At 42.7% G+C, this 17,991-nt stretch overlaps 1 long non-coding RNA gene across 2 annotated transcripts in view; it reads left to right on the forward strand.

Moving 5' to 3' along the window:
* The window catches only part of LOC122551997, an 86,066-nt gene extending 71,129 nt beyond the window's left edge, over positions 1 to 14,937 (forward strand). The window contains exons 2-3 of one of the 2 annotated variants that reach the window (XR_006312247.1): positions 467 to 603; positions 13,981 to 14,937. This is a non-coding gene — a long non-coding RNA (uncharacterized LOC122551997). Of the gene's footprint in view, positions 1 to 466; positions 604 to 7,897; positions 8,130 to 13,980 lie in introns of those variants that run through there. The other variant, XR_006312248.1, reaches the window with a different exon arrangement.
* Positions 14,938 to 17,991: the final 3,054 nt, after the last annotated feature.

Genomic DNA, 17,991 nt, shown 5'->3' on the forward strand with positions numbered 1-17,991 from the left:
AGCACTGCTGCCTCACAGCACCAGAGACCCAGGTTCAATTCCCGCCTCAGGCGACTCTCTGTGTGGAGTTTGCACATTCTCCCCGTGTCTGCATGGGTTTCCTCCGGGTGCTCCGGTTTCCTCCCACAGTCCAAAAATGTGCAGGTTAGGTGAATTGGCCGTGCTAAATTGCCCGTAGTGTTAGATGAAGGGGTAAATGAAGGGGTAAATGGGTGGGTTATGCTTCGGCGGGTCGGTGTGGACTTGTTGGGCCGAAGGGCCTGTTTCCACACTGTAAGTAATCTAATCTAAGATAGGAATTTTTTCAACAATCAACAGTTAGTCATCATTAGACAAGACTATTAGAACCTGGCAGGGCATAGACCTTTAAATTCTAGAATGGGACAGCAATGCATAAATATGCATCTGAAATTTCTCTCTGTTATTTAAATTTTCTATTACTCATATGTTCACTATTATCTTGCAGCACGATTTCAAACTCAAAGGTTGTGTATCCAATACTCAAAAACACGGCAAAGCTGAAGTGTTGAAGACTTGTGAAGATGTGGTCGCTTCTTCGCCAGCACTGTTGAATGTTTCAAAATAAATGCCTTGACAGCAAAGGTAAACTGTGCACCAGAGACTAGTCATCCCATATTTATGGTACATCAAAGGTTAAAATCAATTACAAATCTGAAAATTAATTAGAAAAATATTTTGTTCTTGAGAGTATGGTATCTTGGCTCAGCTTTTGTTTTTGATTATTTGCCCTCACTCATTGTTCTGTCTTCAAGTCTAAATTAGATAGATATATTCTGCTATTTACAACTTATGACCCTTGGCTCAAAGAAGCATTTAGTTTCAAATGTGCGCCAGTCAGACTAACACATGTTTCTAAATCATATTTTAAATGAATCTACTTCAAGAAATTCAAGTCTTTCAATGCAGTGGCCACACTACCAATGCACTGAAGCCCAGTGACATTTCTGCAGTTACAATTGGCATATTTCTGTATAACCAGCATTGAATGTTTGAACACATTTTCTAGATGCTGTGATAAAATGCAAATTTTCTCCCTGTTTCAGGCCAAGAAGAGAAAAGAGTAATATAATTTCTTCAAGTTTACTTCTAACCCCTGGCAGACATCTGCGTGACACTCATTAGAATGAAAGATATGACAGGCAATGGAGACAGACTACACTGCTGTGTAGAAATGACACAGCACAGCAGCTTCCAAATGCAGCATACAAGTTATAAACGAGGAACATTGAGGCTTTGGGTTTATGTAATACAATGTCGCAATTCTGAAAAACAATCATATGAAATTCATTTGCGTTGAATGCCTTTATCCATATGGAGGAATTTCATATCATTTCATTCAGAATGGGGACGCTAACATTGTGAAATGTCCTGAGGGGTGGGAGTAGTGCAGACAGGGACCAAGTTGTACTGTCTGCGGCCGTCGCACGAGGAATGTGAGATTTTAATTCCTGCTTCCGGGGATGCGGCAGAAGCAGACAGGATCAAAGAGATCACCACCAAAGATCCAAACCTACAAGAAGGAAGAAGAGAAATTAAAGGGAGAATCATTGCTCCAACATTCCCATACATCTGCTGCTATCTGATTTCCCACTGACTTTGACAAGTCTCACAAAATAAAATGATATGAAACCGACTGAGTGCCAGGAAAGTAGTGCAGAATAGTTTGTCTACAGACTGGAGGAGCTTATATAACAAGGGGTCCCTGGAGATCAGTGTGAGAACCACTGCTTTTCTTGACTGATATTGATGACCCAGAATTGGGTATGAAGGGAGCAATTGAAAAACTTTAAAAGAAGCATTGATAAGTTAAATAGCAAAGATTTTTTTCTCTAGGGTGGTGGAGTTCAAAACTAGAGGGCACATTTTTAAAGTAAGAAGAGAAACATTACAAATATATTAAGGACAAAAGGGTAACTAGGGAGAGAATAGGACCCCTCAAAGATCAGCAAGGCGGCCTTAGTGTAGAGCCGCAGAAAATGGGGGAGATACTAAACGAGTATTTGGCATCAGTATTTACTGTGGAAAAGGACATGGAAGATACAGACTGTAGGGAAATAGATGGTGATGTCTTGAAAAATGTCCATATTACAAAGGAGGATGTGCTGGATGTCTTGAAACACATAAAAGTGGATATATCCCCACGACCTGATCAGGTGCACCCTAGAACTCTGTGGGAAACTAGGGAAGTGATTGCTGGGCCTCTTGCTGAGATATTTGTATCATCGATAGTCACAGATGAGGTGCTGGAAGACTGGAGGTTGGCATATGTGGTTCCATTATTTAAGAAAGGTGGTAAGGCCAAGCCAGGGAACTATAGACCAGTGAGCCTGACATCGGTAGTGGGCAGGTTGTTGGAGGGAATCCTGAGGGACAGGATGTACATGTATTTGGAAAGGCAAGGACTGATTAGGGATAGGCAATGTAGCTTTGTGTCTGGGAAATCATGTCTCACAGTGTTGATTGAGTTTTTTGAAGAAGTAACAAAGAAGATTGATGAGGGCAGAGTAGTAGATGTGATCTATATGGACTTCAGTAAGGCGTTCAACATGGTTTCCCATGGGAGACTGGTTAGCAAGGTTAGATCGCACGGAATACAAGGAGAACTAGTCATTTGGATACAGAGCTGGCTCAAAGGAAGAAGATAGAGAGTGGTGGTGGAGGGTTGTTTTTCAGACTGGAGGCCTGTGGCCTGTGGCCTGTGGAGTGCCACAAGGATCGGTGCTGGGTCCACTACATTTTGTCACTTTTATAAATGATTTGGATGTAAGCATAAGAGGTATAGTTAGTAAGTTTGCAAATGACACCAAAATTGGAGGTGGCGTGGACAGCGAAGAAGGTTGCCTCAGATTACAACAGGATCTTGACCAGATGGGTCAATGGGCTGAGAAGTGGCAGATGGTGTTTAATTCAAATAAATGCGAGGTGCTGCATTTTGGGAAAGCAAATCTTAGCAGGACTCATACACTTAATGGTAAGGTCCTAGGGAGTGTTGCTGAACAAAGAGACCTCAGAGTGCAGGTTCATAGCTCCTTGCAAATGGAGTCGCAGGTAGATAGGATGGTGAAGAAGGCATTTGGAATGCTTTCCTTTATTAGTCAGAGTATTGAGTACAGGAGTTGGGAGGTCATGTTGCGGCTGTACAGGACATTGGTTAGGCCACGGTTGGAACATTGCATGCAATTCGCGTCTCCTTCTTATTGGAAACCTGTTGTGAAACTTGAAAGGATTCAGAAAAGATTTACAAGGATGTTGCCAGGGTTGGAGGATTTGAGCTATCAGGAGAGGTTGAGAGGTGAGGGCTGTTTTCCCTGGAGCGTCGGAGGTTGAGGGGTGATTTGATAAAGGTTTACAAAATCATGAGGGGCATGGATCGGATAAATAGACAAAGCCTTTTCCCTGAGTGGTGGAGTCCAGAACTAGAGGGCATAGGTTTAGGGTGAGAGGGGAGAGATATAAAAGAGACCTAAGGGGCAACTTTTTCAAGCAGAGGGTGGTACATGTATGGAATGAGCTGCCAGAGGAAGTGGTGGAGGCTGGTACAATTGCAACATTTAAAAGGCATTTGGATGGGTATATGGATAGGAAGGGTTTGGAGGGATATGGGCCAGGTGCTGACAGGTGGGACTAGATTGGGTTGGGATATCTGGTCGGCATGGATGGGTTGGAGCAAAGGGTCTGTTTCCATGCTGTACATCTCTATGACTCTATTTAAAAGGGACCTGAGGGGCAATTTTGCACACAGGGGTGGTTTGTATGTGAAGTGAACTGCCAGAGAAAATGGTAGATGCTAGTACATTTACAACACTTAAAAGACATTTTGACAGGTACTTGAATAGGTTTAAAGGGATATGGACCAAATGCAGGCAACTGGGACTAGTTTAGTTGGGAAATTTGCTTGGCATGGACGAATTGGACCAAAGAGTATGTTTCCATGTTGTATGACTCTGTAAGATGATACGAAGCATGGAAATACAGTGAGCAGACAGTGATAGACTTCAAAAGATCAGAGACCATGACCAAGAGGTCAAGATGGAATAGGTGGACACATGACAGATTAAATTTAATACAGAGGCATTTTGGGAGGAGGAATAAGATGTGACAATATAAAAGGAAGCAATTTGAAATCTGGAGCAAGATCAGTAGAAAGATCTAGAGCTGCACAAATCATTGAATTTGAAACAAAATTATTTCATGAGATGTGGACATCACTGTCTGGGCCAGCATATATTTGTGGATCCCTAGTTGCCCCTTGAGGAGATGGTGGTGAGTTGCCTTCGTAAACTCCTGCAGTCCATTGGCTGTGGATAGATCCACAATGCCGTTTAGGAAGCAATTCTAGAATTTTGGCTCATTGACACTGATGTAATGGCAATAAATTTCCAAATCTGGATGGTGAGTGATTTGAAGGAAGTCTTGCAGTTGATGGTGTTTCCACATTCCTATCTAGATTGCAGAGGTTGTGGTTTTGGAAGGTGCTGTCAAAGGGGTCTTCGTGTATTACCGCACTGAATCTTGTAGGTGGTACAGACTGCTACCGGTGGTGGGAGTAGAGGTTTATGTATGTGGTCTCAGTCAAGCCAGCTGCTTTGTCCTGGATAGTGTTAAGCTTCTTGAGTGTTGTGGGAGCTGCACTCAACCAGGCAAATGGGGAGTGTTCCATCATTCTCCTGACATGTACCTTGTAAATGGTGAACAGGCTGTTGGGAATCGGGAGGTGATTTACTCACTGCAATATTCTTAGCCTCTGACCTGCTGCCGTAACCACTTTGGTTATGGTCAATGGCAACCCACAGGATGTTATCAGTGGAGGATTCAGTAATGGTAGTACCATTGAATGTCAAGGAGCAGTGGTTAGGTTGTCTGTTATTGGAGATGGTCATTGCCTGACATTTTTGTGTCACAAATGTTATTTTCCACTTGTCAACCCAAGCCTGGATATTGTCTGATCTTATTGAATATAGACTGCTTCAATATCTGAGGAGTCGCAAATGGTGCTGAACATTGTGTAATCATTGGTGAACATCCCCACTTCTGACCTTAAGATGGGGAGGATCATTGATGAAGCAGCTGAAAATGGTTGGGTCTGGGACTCTAACCTAAGAATTCCTGCAAAAATGCCCTGGAGCTGAAATGAATGATCTCCAACAACCACAATCGTCTTCCTGTGTTCCAGGTGTGACTCCAACTCTAGGAGAGTTTGCCCCCTGGTATTCATTGATTCCCATTTTGCCAGGGCTCCTTGGTGTCACACTCGGTTGAAAGCAGCCATGATGTCAAGGGCTGTCACTCTCACCTCACCTCTGGAATTCAGTTCTTTTGTCCATGTTTGAACCAAGGCTGTAATGAGGTCAGGAGTTGAATGGGAGTCGAGAGTTTGGTGCTGGAAAAGCACAGCAGGTCAGGCAGCATCCAAGGAGCACGAGAATCGATGTTTCAGGCATAAGCTCTTCAACAGCCCTGATGAAGGGCTTATACCTGAAACGTCAATTCTCCTGCTCCTCGGATGCTCCCTGAACCACTGTGCTTTTCCAGAACCACATTCTTGACTCTGATCTCCAGCATCTGCAGTCCCTACTTTCCCTCAGGAGTTGATTGGTCCTGGTGGATCCCAAACTGAGCATCACTGAGCGGTTATTGCTGAGCAGGGGCTGCTTGATAGCACTGTTAATGACACTTTGCGTCAACGGTTGAGAAAGCGAGCTAATGACATTAACAGGTTCCTGCGCTTTATAAATTGAGTCATGAGGCAGGATTTAGTCTTGTTTTGGGATTGCATATGATCGGGAATTAGAAATAAAATGGCCACGTACTGCTTCTATTTCCAAAGCTGGCTGTTTCCATCATTGTTGGAAAGGGTGGATGGCAGCAGCCCACATGCAGCTCTTTGGAATTTTCAGCTTGATTCTGAAAATGGACATTCCAGAACAGCCAAGATGCCTTCTTAAATCGTGCTTGCATAGCAACATCATTCTTCTCAATTCCACGCCTGACTTGTTCCATGGGCCTTCCAAAAATGAGTTGGAACCTTGTCTGTGTAACTTATCACAGGATCATAGTATCAAAGAGCATAGAGGAGGCCCTTCAGCCCATTGAGCATGTGCTGCTGAGATTTATTGCTGCCTATGCTAGTACCACTTTCCAGCACCAGGCCCATAGCTAGAATGTTATGATATTTCAAGTGTCTATTCAAGTACTTTTAAAGGTTGTGAGGTTTCCACCTCAATTACTCTCCTGGGCAGTGCTTTCCAGACACCTTCCAGCCTCTGAGTGAAAATGTTTTGCCTCAAATCCCCTCTAAACCTCCTGCCTTTCACCTTAAAGTTATGCCCCATTGTTATTGACCCTTTGATTCAGGGGAACAGCTGCTTACTATTCACCCTGTTCACGCCCTTTATAATCTTATACATCTCTAATAACTCTTCCCCTTTATTCTTCTCTGCTCCAAAGCTTCTGAAACCATGATACATTTATTCAAAAACAGAGATCGAAACTGTACACAATACTCAAGACATGGTCTCACAAATCCACTGGACAACTGCAACTAGACGTCCCTGCTTTTACATTTTGTGCAATGGGCTGGATGATCTCCTCCTGTGTTGTAATCATTCTCTGTATTTATGATGAAGCTGTGGCCATCAGTACTTCACACCTTGTTGAAGAAGAATATGAAGGGATGGGAACTTAAAAAGCATGTAAAAAGTTGGTAATGGAAAAAAAAAATTGGTTACCTTTGCTTTCCACGGTTCACCTCGAATTGTGAAATTCTTTGAAGGAAGACATAGGGGCTCAATAGCATTTAGCATGGTCTAGCCAAGCTTGGTGTTGGATGGTTGGACCAGTTCTGTACCAGATGCACTCAAGTATATGTCCTCTCAGCTTTTCAGATTAGACAAGACAGGGGCCATACTAGAGAGGCTACTCAGTGTTGGATAGGGTAAAAGGTTTTATTGGAGACATGGTTATCAAAAACAGAAGTGAATGGTTGAGTGCATTGTCAGTTGCAGAAGTATCGTGGCAACTGAAGGTCTGGCTCAAACTTTCAAAGTATAAAGCACAACTCACGTGAGACAGAATTTAGTTCAGCGTAAACATAGAAGGAAGTAGAGTTGGCAGGGAGTAGGGTGACGTGAATCATGAAAGATAGGAGGAAGTGGTCAGGCATAGTGATCTGTGAGTTAAATCATGGGAAATGAAGGGGCTGCATGAGTTGGCAAATTTGAGATGGTAGCCAACACCATGGGTCAGAGAGTTTTTATGCAGGGTAAGGTTAAGGAAGTGACAAAGCAGAGTAAATAAGAGGGGGAAGACAGCAAGCTAAGTTGAGACATTTCCACATGGATAGATTTAAAATTTACTGGAAGAAATATGAGAGATTAAGGCATGAGATCAGTTTTAGCTGGTCTGGGGCCTGCCTTCCCAGAGATTTTTAAAAATGTTTTATTTGATGCATTTTGGAGTCTGCTATAATTTTCTTTTTCAAATCCCAAATGACTTTCCCAGAGAAAATCCCTTAATTCAAAGATGAAAGTAAAAGTTGTTGTTGTTTGCTACGACTTTACAGAGACAAGTTGCTTTCGTTGGGGTAGTCACTGAAATCTTTAACAAAATACACAAATAGTAGTCCCAATTAGCAGTCATGGGAAATTGCCTGCTCACTATCACATGAGTCTCCTGTTCCTGATCTCCATACGACAAATCAGAGACCTGTGGGGGAGTCGCTTAGGTTGAAAGCCTGCTGAGTTAACCAGTTTCGTCAATGAATTTCTATTTTAACTAGTTTCAGGGATCTGAGTGAGTCAGTGTCGAAATGAAACCTTTGAACCAAGTACATTTGATGGTTCACACCCAGATATTAACCTATCTTTTCCTCTCATAGATTCTGATCAGCACTTCAAGCATTTTTGTTCCCTTCCTGCTGACGATTCTGTAACTCGTCAAGGTGATGGCGTACTCGCAGCAGGAGGGAGTGGTCCATTTCCCAAATCAAACACCCACTAGCTAATGTTTTGCTGTCACGATTTTTGTCAGCCTTCAGCAAGACTCTTCAATTAAACTCCTTCTGGAATCAGCACATGGAATTTCTGGGCACCCAATGTAGCATCAAACATTTTCAGGTCAGGTAAAGCAAAAAAAAGAATGTGGAATAAGGTCTCTTCTTAAAGCAGAATTCCCTATTGAATGAGTATAATATTTGTTCATTTCTTTGAGCTGCTCTGAGATGTCTCTCTTCCTGAGATTACCCTAGCAATACCAAATTAGTGACAGTGTTGTGCTATAAGGCCCACTTAGTGATCATTGAGTTTCATTTCATTTAGTACTGTAAAACAAATAACAAATCCAAAAGGTTTGCTCAAGAATTGGGCTCTTTGTTCAAAGATAAAAGGAAGGCATATAACCTGCTGGACCACATAATTCCCTCAATTTCAGCTTTTAACTCTTTGGAACATTCATAGTGAGACAATACTTTTATTCCACAAGCAGCTACCTCTGTTAAAATAGTGAGCTAAGAAATGAATTGTGTTGTTTTTGTCTGCCAAGATTAACTGCTGGCCTAAAATACTAACATCATGCTATAAAAAAGGCTCATTTTGTACAACCTGAGCCGATACACTCTATTACCTCATAAAAGCAGATATTGTAAATCAGAAACTAAAACAGAAGTTGCTGGAAAAACTCAGCAAGTCTGACAGCATCTGTGAACCAAAATCAGAGTTAATGTTTCAGGTCCAGTGACCCTTCCTCAGAACTGGAACTAGTTCTGAGAACTCGATGCTGCCAGACCTGCTGAGCTTTCCCAGCAAAATCTGTTTATGTTTATGCTCTGTTACCTCCTTTCTTTTTTTTTATGGTGAATAAGAAAAGTTTAAAATGGCATTCGATTTAAAAAATGGTTTATGATGTCGCTTGAAAGATGAGTAAGTGGGGATTAGAAGGATTGTAATATTTAACAAAGAATGATCAGGAAGTTTTAAAAAAATAATGCGGAATATGAGCGTAAACTAACAAGACCCATAAAAACATATTGTAACATCTTTGACAGGCATGTAGAAGGAAAGGGTTTAATGAAAGCAAACGTGAACCAGAGGGGTTTTGAGAGATAAGCCGGCATATTAATAACAGATAAAACATGAAATTATCATTGGAGAAATAAGAAAGGAACAGAATTTTTTTAAAAATTGCATCTGTTTTCGTGGTAGAACGCACAAGAACATTTCATAAATAGAGGGGAATCAAAGGTCTGGTGAGATCGAGGTACTTAGAGAAGCAAGAAAGTGATACTGATTCAATTAATGCAACTAAACGCTGACAAATCCTCTGATCAGAATGGCCGACATCTTTGGGCATTAAACTAGATAGCCCCAGCCATAGTGTTTGCATTGGTTTCAATCATACAAAACATACTAGGTTTGAGAATGGTCTGACACGCAAAGGGGAGGTGCTAGCCTAGTGGTATTATTGCTGGGTTTATTAATCCAAAGACCCCGGTAATGTTCCAGGGAGCCAGGTTTAAATCCTACTATTGCAGATGGGGGAATTTGAGCCCAACAAAAATCTGGAAGAGTCTAAAAGAGTCATAGAATCAGACAGCACAGAAACAGACACTTTGGTCCCACTTGTTGCAGACCAAGCTAGTCCCATTTGCCCGCGTTTGACCCATATCTCTCTAAACCTTACCTATTTATGTATCGGTCCAAATATCTTTTAAATGTAATTGTACCTGCATCTATCACTTCCTCTGGCAGTTCATTCCACATATGAACCGCCCCCGCCAACCCCCCCCCCCCCCCCCCCCACACTGTGTGAAAAAGTTACCCTCAAGTCTCTTTTAAATCTTTCTCCTTTCACCTTAAAAATATACCCTCGTTTTGAACTCTCCAACCCTAGGGAAAAGACTTTTATGATTGAACTTATCTATTCCCCTCATGATTTTATAAACCTCCTCTGTTCTAGTGAAAAATGTCCCAGCCTATTCAGCCTCCCCTTATAACTCAAACCCTCCAGCCCCAACAAATTCTGGTAAATCTTTTCTGAACCATCTCCAATTTAATAATATCCTTCCTATAGCAGGGTGACAAGAACTGGACACAATAAGTCATTGTCTACATTGTCTGATGTCTGTAGAATGTTAACAACAAATCATGTCAACTCTCAATCTTCATTTTTTTCAGTAAAAACCTGATCAAAAGAATTACTCCTTGTGATCTAATCTCTTAATTTCATCAATTGTTATGTTTGGTCTTTCAGGATCTTTGTAATTTCCATATGGTACCTTAAGGATTAGATTCCCTATAGTATGGAAACAGGCTTTTCGGCCCAACAAGTCCACACCGATCCTCTGAAGAGCAATCCAACAAGACCCATTTCCCTCCCCTATATTTACCCCTGAATAATGCAACTCACACTATGGGGCAATTTAGCATGACCAATTCACCTGACCTGCACATTGCCAATATGGGGGAAAACTCATATAGTTCACTAATGCCCTTTTTGAAAGGAAACTGCCATCTTTACTTGGTCGGCGTACATGCGACTTCAGACTCACAGCATTTAACTGCCCTTTGGACAATTAGGAATGGGTAATAAATGCTGGCCTGCCCAGGGACACCCATATCCTATGAATGAACTTAAAAATAAAGCCCCGTTATTCAAGAAAGAAGAGAGGACAGCTCTACAATTTAGTTATTAGGAAAGTACTAGAATCTATAATTAGTGATAACAATGACCTGTTAAATCATAATTTTGTTGGATAGAATCAACACAGATTTACAAGAGAAAATTAACAAAACTGTTAGAGCTTTTGAGTTGGGAATGAGCAGATTAGATAATGAGGAACAGTGCATACCATTTACAGGAATAGACCGTAAGAACTAGGAGCAGGAGTAGGCCATCTTGATCATCCAGCCTGCCCTGACATTCAATACAATCATGGGCTGATCTTTTCTTGGGGTCAGCTCCACTTACTCATCCACTTACCATAACCCTTAATCCCTTTACTGTTCAAAAATCTATTTATCTTCATCTTAAAAGCATTCAACAAGGTAGCCTCAATTGCTTCCCTGGGCAGGGAATTCTGCACTGCAGAATTCACCAAAATTCTTTAGACAGTATCCTTCCAAATCCTTGACCACTTCCACCTAGAAAGACAAGGGTGGCAGATACATGTGAACATCGTCACTTACAAGTTCCACTCCAAGCCATTCACCACCCAAAACTGGAAATATATCATCATTCTTTCATTGTCACTGGGTCAAACTTCTGGCACTCTCTCTCTTCACTGCAGCATTGTGGGCGTACATACATTGCATGCACTGCAGCTATTCAAGAAAACAAATTCACCAGCATCTCCTCAAGGGCAATAAGAGATGGGCAATAAATGTTGGCTTAGCCAGTGATACCTGCATCCGCACTTTTAAGAAACACTCACCAACACTTTCTCTTTATAGTGGATGTAAAGGTTGCACACGGAGAGAGCAGCACAAAGTGGGTGTGGGACATAGGTGGCACAGTGACTCAGTGGTTAGCACTGCTGCCTCACAGCACCAAGGGCCTGGGTTCAATTCCAGCCTTGGGTGACCCTGTGTGGAGTTTGCAGATTCCCCAGTTGTCTGTGTGGGTTTCCTCCAGGTGCTCCAGTTTCCTTCCACAATTCAAAGATGTGCTGGTTAGGTGAACTGGCCGTGCTAAATTGTCCATAGTGCTCATGGATGTGTAGGTTAGGTGCATTAGTCAGGGGTAAATATAAAATAATAGGGTAGGGGAATGGTGTCTGTATGGAATGAGCTGCCAGAGAAAATGGTGAAGGCTGTTACAATTACAACATTTAAAAGACATCTCGATGGGTAGATGAATAGGAAGGGTTTAGAGGGATATGGGCCAAATGCTGGCAAGTGGGACTGGATTAATTTATTTTAAAAATCACACAACACCAGATTATAGTCCAACAGGTTTAATTGGAAGCACTAGCTTTTGGAGCGCTGCTCCTTCATCAGGTGGTTGTGGAGTATAAGATTGTAAGACACAGAATTACAATCTTATAGTCTTACAATCTTATACTCCACAACCACCTGAATGAAGGAGCAGCGCTCAGAAAGCTAGTGCTTCCATTTAAACCTTTTGGACTATAACCTGGTGTTGTGTGGTTTTAAAATTTGCACACTCCAGTCCAACACTGACATCGCCAAATCAGATTAATTTAGATAACTGGTTGGCATTGATAAGTTGGATCGAAGGGTCTGTTTCCATGCTGTATGACTCTGAAGGAGCATCAGTATTTGGTTTGATAATTGCAGCCACCAGCTGTGATACTAGCACTGCACGGGTGTCGAGAGGATAGTAAGATCTGCACAGGATCATGAGTGGTCTATAGCCAGAGCCAGGGCTAAGGATAGCACATTTACCAGCTCCCTGGAAGGTGAAGCCTCCAGTTCCTCTGTTGAGACAATGCACAGGAGACAACTGATGGGTTGCATGTAGAGACATTCCATGCCAAACTTGCCAGGCAGCCAGCTGGTGAGAAACAAGGAGGAGTTCAGCTCCAACTTCACACAGGGCTTTCCCGTGTAGTGAAGCACTGTGTTACCTCTATGCTAACATATCCAGCCCCTAGTTCAATGCTACAGTAGATACTCCCACTGGTGTTCTGAGGCCCATACAAGTTGGGACTGTGCTACGCAAGCTCAGCCTTCACAGACATCACTGTGGATCTCAGCGCTTAAAGGTCACACAAAAATGACTCAAGGCAATCCAGCAGATGGTGAGGAATAATTTCTTCACTCAAAAAGTAATGCTTGATCTCAGGAAATTGTGAACATAGGAATATAAAAACCAGGAGCAGGGATGGACAATCCAACCCCTTGAGTCTGCTCTGCCATTTAATATAATCAAGGCTGATCTCATTTCAGCCTCAACTTTCCTGCCCACTCCCTATAACCTTTTAACTAGTGATTAATTAAAACCTGTCTGTCTCCTCCTTAAATTTACCAAATGTCCCAGCATCCACTGCACTCTGGGACACTGAACAGGTTCATGACCCTTTGAGAGAAGCAATTTCTCCTCATCTCTGTTTTAAATCTGCCCCTTCTCCTAAAACTACTACCTCTCCTTCCAGATTACCTCACAGAAGGAAACATTATCTCTACGTCTACTTTGTCAATCCACTTTTGCTGCAGATGCGCAGCACCGATCTGATTTAAGACTGAAGTCGATAGGTTTTCAGATACCAAGTGAATCAAGGAGTGTGGGGACAAGGCAGGAAAGTGGAGTTAATTTAAAAGATCAGCCATGACCTTAATGAATGGAGAAGCAGGCGCAATGAGCCGAAAAAACTAGAACGGTTACTACTTTTATGTTTGTCTGACTTTGACCTCGATGGTTGCTGAGGGCACAAAGTGAACTAGAGAAATTGTGCTGTGACCCCAATGAGTAAGTCACACATTTTCAGGATCTAGTGCCTTTTCCCGTAGTCTTACTCTGCAAGCGAGGTAAATTGGATCTTGTGATAGGATCTGTAACATAACTGAGCTATTTTTAGATGATTGATTACAGGAAAGTTTACTAACTTGGGTATGTTATGAGAAAAAAGTACAATTCTGTGAATGCCCACGTTTTCTATATTTGTCTGATTCACATTCTGTACAAAGTGAGAATGACACATTCAACTATTCTGCTGCTTTAAACTGTAATCAATTCCCTTGCTTGTTAAATCAACAAAACATGACTGAGGGTGAAAAAATAATAAGGGAAGCAGTGACGATATATATAAAAGCCTCTTCATTAATAAATGGGAGTAATTTTTGACTTTAACTGATAATTCAGTCTAATATCATCTGTGTTATACAATCAGCCCAAGTCAAATGTAATGCCTGATGTGATTGTGGGAAGTATTACATGTTTATATAATTAAGTTGGTGTTGTCTCTAACTTGACCTCATTGAACTGAATTTTTGTCTTTAATCATAGAAACCCTACAGAGTAAAGAGAGACTATTTGTCCCATTGAGTCTGTACTGACTTTCCAAACAGCATCCCAGCTCTCTCACTCCATAACCATGTCTTCAATATGGCCAATTCACCAAACCTGCATATCTTTGGACTTTGGGAGGAAAACAGATTACCCACAGGAAACCGACACTGACACGGGGAGAATGTGCAAACTCCACACTGACAGACACTCAAGGCTGGAATCGAGAGTGGGCCCCTGGTGCTGTGAGGAAGAAGTGCTAACCACGGAACCACCATGCCACCTCTAAAGAACAGGTGGGTTTGGCTGCAGGTTAAAACTGGTGGATTTGACAACAGTTATGGAAACCTTGTAACCTGAATTGCACTAGAACACAGAGTGTGTGTGTGCGCACGCGTGCGAGCACATATAGCGCCCCCACTCCACCAGCCCCCCCAACAAGAATGAAGCTGTCAATTCCCAAGTGCTAAATGCTAAAATTGCACTGAAAGCTACCAGACATATGGGCCCACTGGTTTCCCAAGCTTCCTGAAACTTGCCTGTGAAACTGTGGTAAATGCAGAGCAGCAATTGAGGGGGTTGAAGCAATTTCAGCCAAAGATGTCAATAAGCATTCCGTGCTCATCGCTGCTTTCTTACCCGCCCGTGGGAAAGGGGTTGCTCATGGTATTTCTGCCGAGAGGTTACTTTCTACACTTTGGAGGTCTGACCCTTCACTGCAGGCTGGTAGCTGGCAATGCTGTCTTGGGCTGGACCTCAAATGAAGACCAGGATGACTGGCAACAATTTGCCAATCACTGATCCCAGAGTGGACCAGTTGAGAGGGGCACATTTGAGAGGTGACTGACAAATGAGGGGTGCAGCAGGGAGCTGCAACGCAGAGCAGACATCGCCCACTGAGCAGAGTCAACAAGCAACAGTCAGGCTCTGCCTGAACTCAAAGGTTTTAAGAAATTTGGATAGCACGTCAGTTTATGACAGATAACTGCATCCTCCTAGCAGAGGATCCCCAACCTGTTGATGCGTGTTTGTTCAGCTCATGTGCACCATCTCTGCTCAGGTTTGCGAATCACTGGGTTCTACCAGCTGAGAGTATGGTCAATCTTATGCAGAGGCCTATGCAGCAATGCATGGACATACAAAGAATCTACAGAAAGCTCAGTTCCATGGACTGGTCATCCGTACTGGTGGTGTGAATATGTGTGGAGTGGAATCTCAGTGGCATCCTTAACAGGTGCTCCCCCTGGGCTTCCAGGTAGCTACCCTGGGGCTGAAGAGTCACAGAGAAGGACGTAAGTGCCACCCGTTGATGGGCGCCGTCAGCATCCTTGGCATCCTTGGCCCTTCTGGCTCAGGGACCAGCAACACATCAAGGTTCTGAGACAAGGGCCTCTAGCACATCCCCAGTGATCACCACATGCATCAAGGTCTTTTATTTCCAGGGTAGGGGAGTTCCAGAACTGTAGGACGTAGATTTAAGGCGAGAGGGCAAAGATTTTGAAGGGAGCTAAGGGGCAACGTTTTCACACAGAGGGTGGCGCGTGTACAGAATGAAGTGCCAGAGGAAGTGGTGGAGGCTGGTACAATTACAACATCTGAATGGGTATATGAATAGGTTGGGATTAGAAAGATATGGACCAAATGCTAGCAAATGGGACTAGGTTAGTGTAGGAGAGCTGGCCAGCAAGAATGACTTGGACCAACGGATCTGTTTCTGCGCTGTACATCTCTATGACTCTATGACTCAACTATAAACTGGCACAATGGCCAGGCTGCTGACGCTGCATAGAAAGTGGCCAACTGTGGAGGACACCAGAGCATTAAGTGGTTCACTGAATCCAATTGTAAATGTAGAATTGTTACTTGAGGAACACATTGCAAATATTGACACCTGATCCCCTGTCAAAAAAGCTTCCTTCTTTTTAAAAGGCAGGACTGACAAAAAGGCAAAAGAGTGAAAGGAACTCCCAAAGGTTATTAAAGAGGGACAGTGAGACTGCTGGACAGATACACATCACTTATTGGTGATTAGAATCAATCCATTCGAGGCAGACTCAGACGTGGAAGTGTTCTCACAGGCAATTGAAAGTGAGTTCCTGAGCAATGACATCCTGCTATTGAGTATAAGATTAAACAAGTTGTGTTGCAGCTTTATATAACTTTAGTTAGGCCATACTTGGAATATTGTTACAGTTCTGGTCACCACACTACCAGAAGGACGTGGATGCTCTGGAGAGGGTACAGAAGAGGTTTACCAGGATGTTGCCTGGTCTGGGGGATTTTAGCTATGAAGGAAGGTCGAATAGACTGGGTTAGTTTTCACCAGAAGGCAGAAGGTTGTGGGGCACCCTGACAGAAGTTTGTAAGGTTGTAAATGGCATGGATAGAGTGGAAAGAATGAGGCTTTTTCCCAGGGTGAAAGGGTCAATTATTAGGGAACACAGGCTCAAGGTGCGATGGGAGATGTTTAAAAAAGATGTATGAGGCATGTTTTTTACACAAAGGGTGGCGAGTGCCTGGAACGTGCTGCCAGAAGAGGCAGACACAATAGCAACATTCAAGAAGCACCTGGACGAATACATAAATAGGAAGGGAATAGAGAGATATGGATCCTGTAAGTGAAGACAGTTTTGGTATGGAAGAGCAAGTTAATTGGAAGCATGTTAGTTTCAGTTGGACAGTTTTGGTACTGGAGCAGGCTTGGAGGGCTGAAGGGCCTGTTCTTGTACTGTATGGTTCTTTGTTCCTTGTTCTTCTTTGCTGACTAGACAGACTCAGTTAAACCATGCCTGGATGAAATACCAACCTCCCCCAATCTTGGCAAGACATGTATAGACACTGGAGCCCTAAGTTGGACTCTGCTCTGCATCTGCCTTTCCCTCCACCTGATTCTGCTCCACCTCTTTGTCCAGCTAATGGTGTTTTTCATTTCAGGATCTCACCCTCTTCATGACAAATTGCTTTCTGTGGGTCATATCTTCTGAGTGCACTCGATGGGCCGAATGATTGGATTCTATCATTATGCTGTAGTGATTCTATCCTGTGAGCTGAAATGAAGTACTGCAGCACTATGGCACCTACCAGGAAGGCAGAGACTACATATTTTTGAAGTGCTTACAGTGGCTACAAATCAGCAGAATGTCAATTGCCACTCTGTCTTGATATATCTCCCTGGCCACTCCCTTGGTGGCAGCGAGCACACAAAGGACAATTCCCTGGACTAGCAGACACCCAGCTCTCAAAATAAATCTTAGTGCTGTCTTATGGCTTCAAGGGTCCATTTGTCAGAAACTTCATGGACTGCCCTGTGTCCACAAATAGGAGGGATGCAACAGTGGGATGCCTCTGTCCCCACTGGGGCCAAAAAAAACATAGTCTTAGCTCTTCCAATCCTCCCTATGTATAAGATTAGATTTTCTTTCACTGTTCACATGGGGGTGCCTCATAGTGGAAAGCATTAGATCACTAACTGTTTATAGAAACTTCACGTACTTAAATGTTAATTGGATCTGCCAAGGTCTTGCACAACTAATGAGAACTGCACATGCAAATGAGACACTCTGCAACATTTTCTTGGCAAGATAAAACTGAAGTCTATGTGGAATCCAACTGAAATTAACATGCTTCCAATTAACTTTCTTCACTGGAACTCCAAACTCTTGCTCTCTCCGCCAAGATACAAAGTCTTAATATTTGGACGATAAACATAAAAGCATGATTAATAGGGAGCAATACAGTACTAATGAAGGAATGTGTTTGACCAGCTTTCACAATATGCTAACCACAAGTCTACTAAAACAGAATACGTTGAGTTCTATGTGTTACTTTCTAATTGATAAACACTTCCTTTCTATCTGCAGATCAGTACCTACCTAGGTTTGCTGGAAAGGATATGGTGCAGCAAAAGGGACTCCCCCTATGTTTTCGGACTCCTGCATGTGCCCTACATTAAAATAGGCATCTCATAACTGCAGAGTTGTGGGGACTTTTTTTCTGAACACTTTTAGCACT

Source organism: Chiloscyllium plagiosum, chromosome 7 (assembly GCF_004010195.1).
Source record: "Chiloscyllium plagiosum isolate BGI_BamShark_2017 chromosome 7, ASM401019v2, whole genome shotgun sequence".
Taxonomy (NCBI): Eukaryota; Metazoa; Chordata; class Chondrichthyes; order Orectolobiformes; family Hemiscylliidae; genus Chiloscyllium; species Chiloscyllium plagiosum.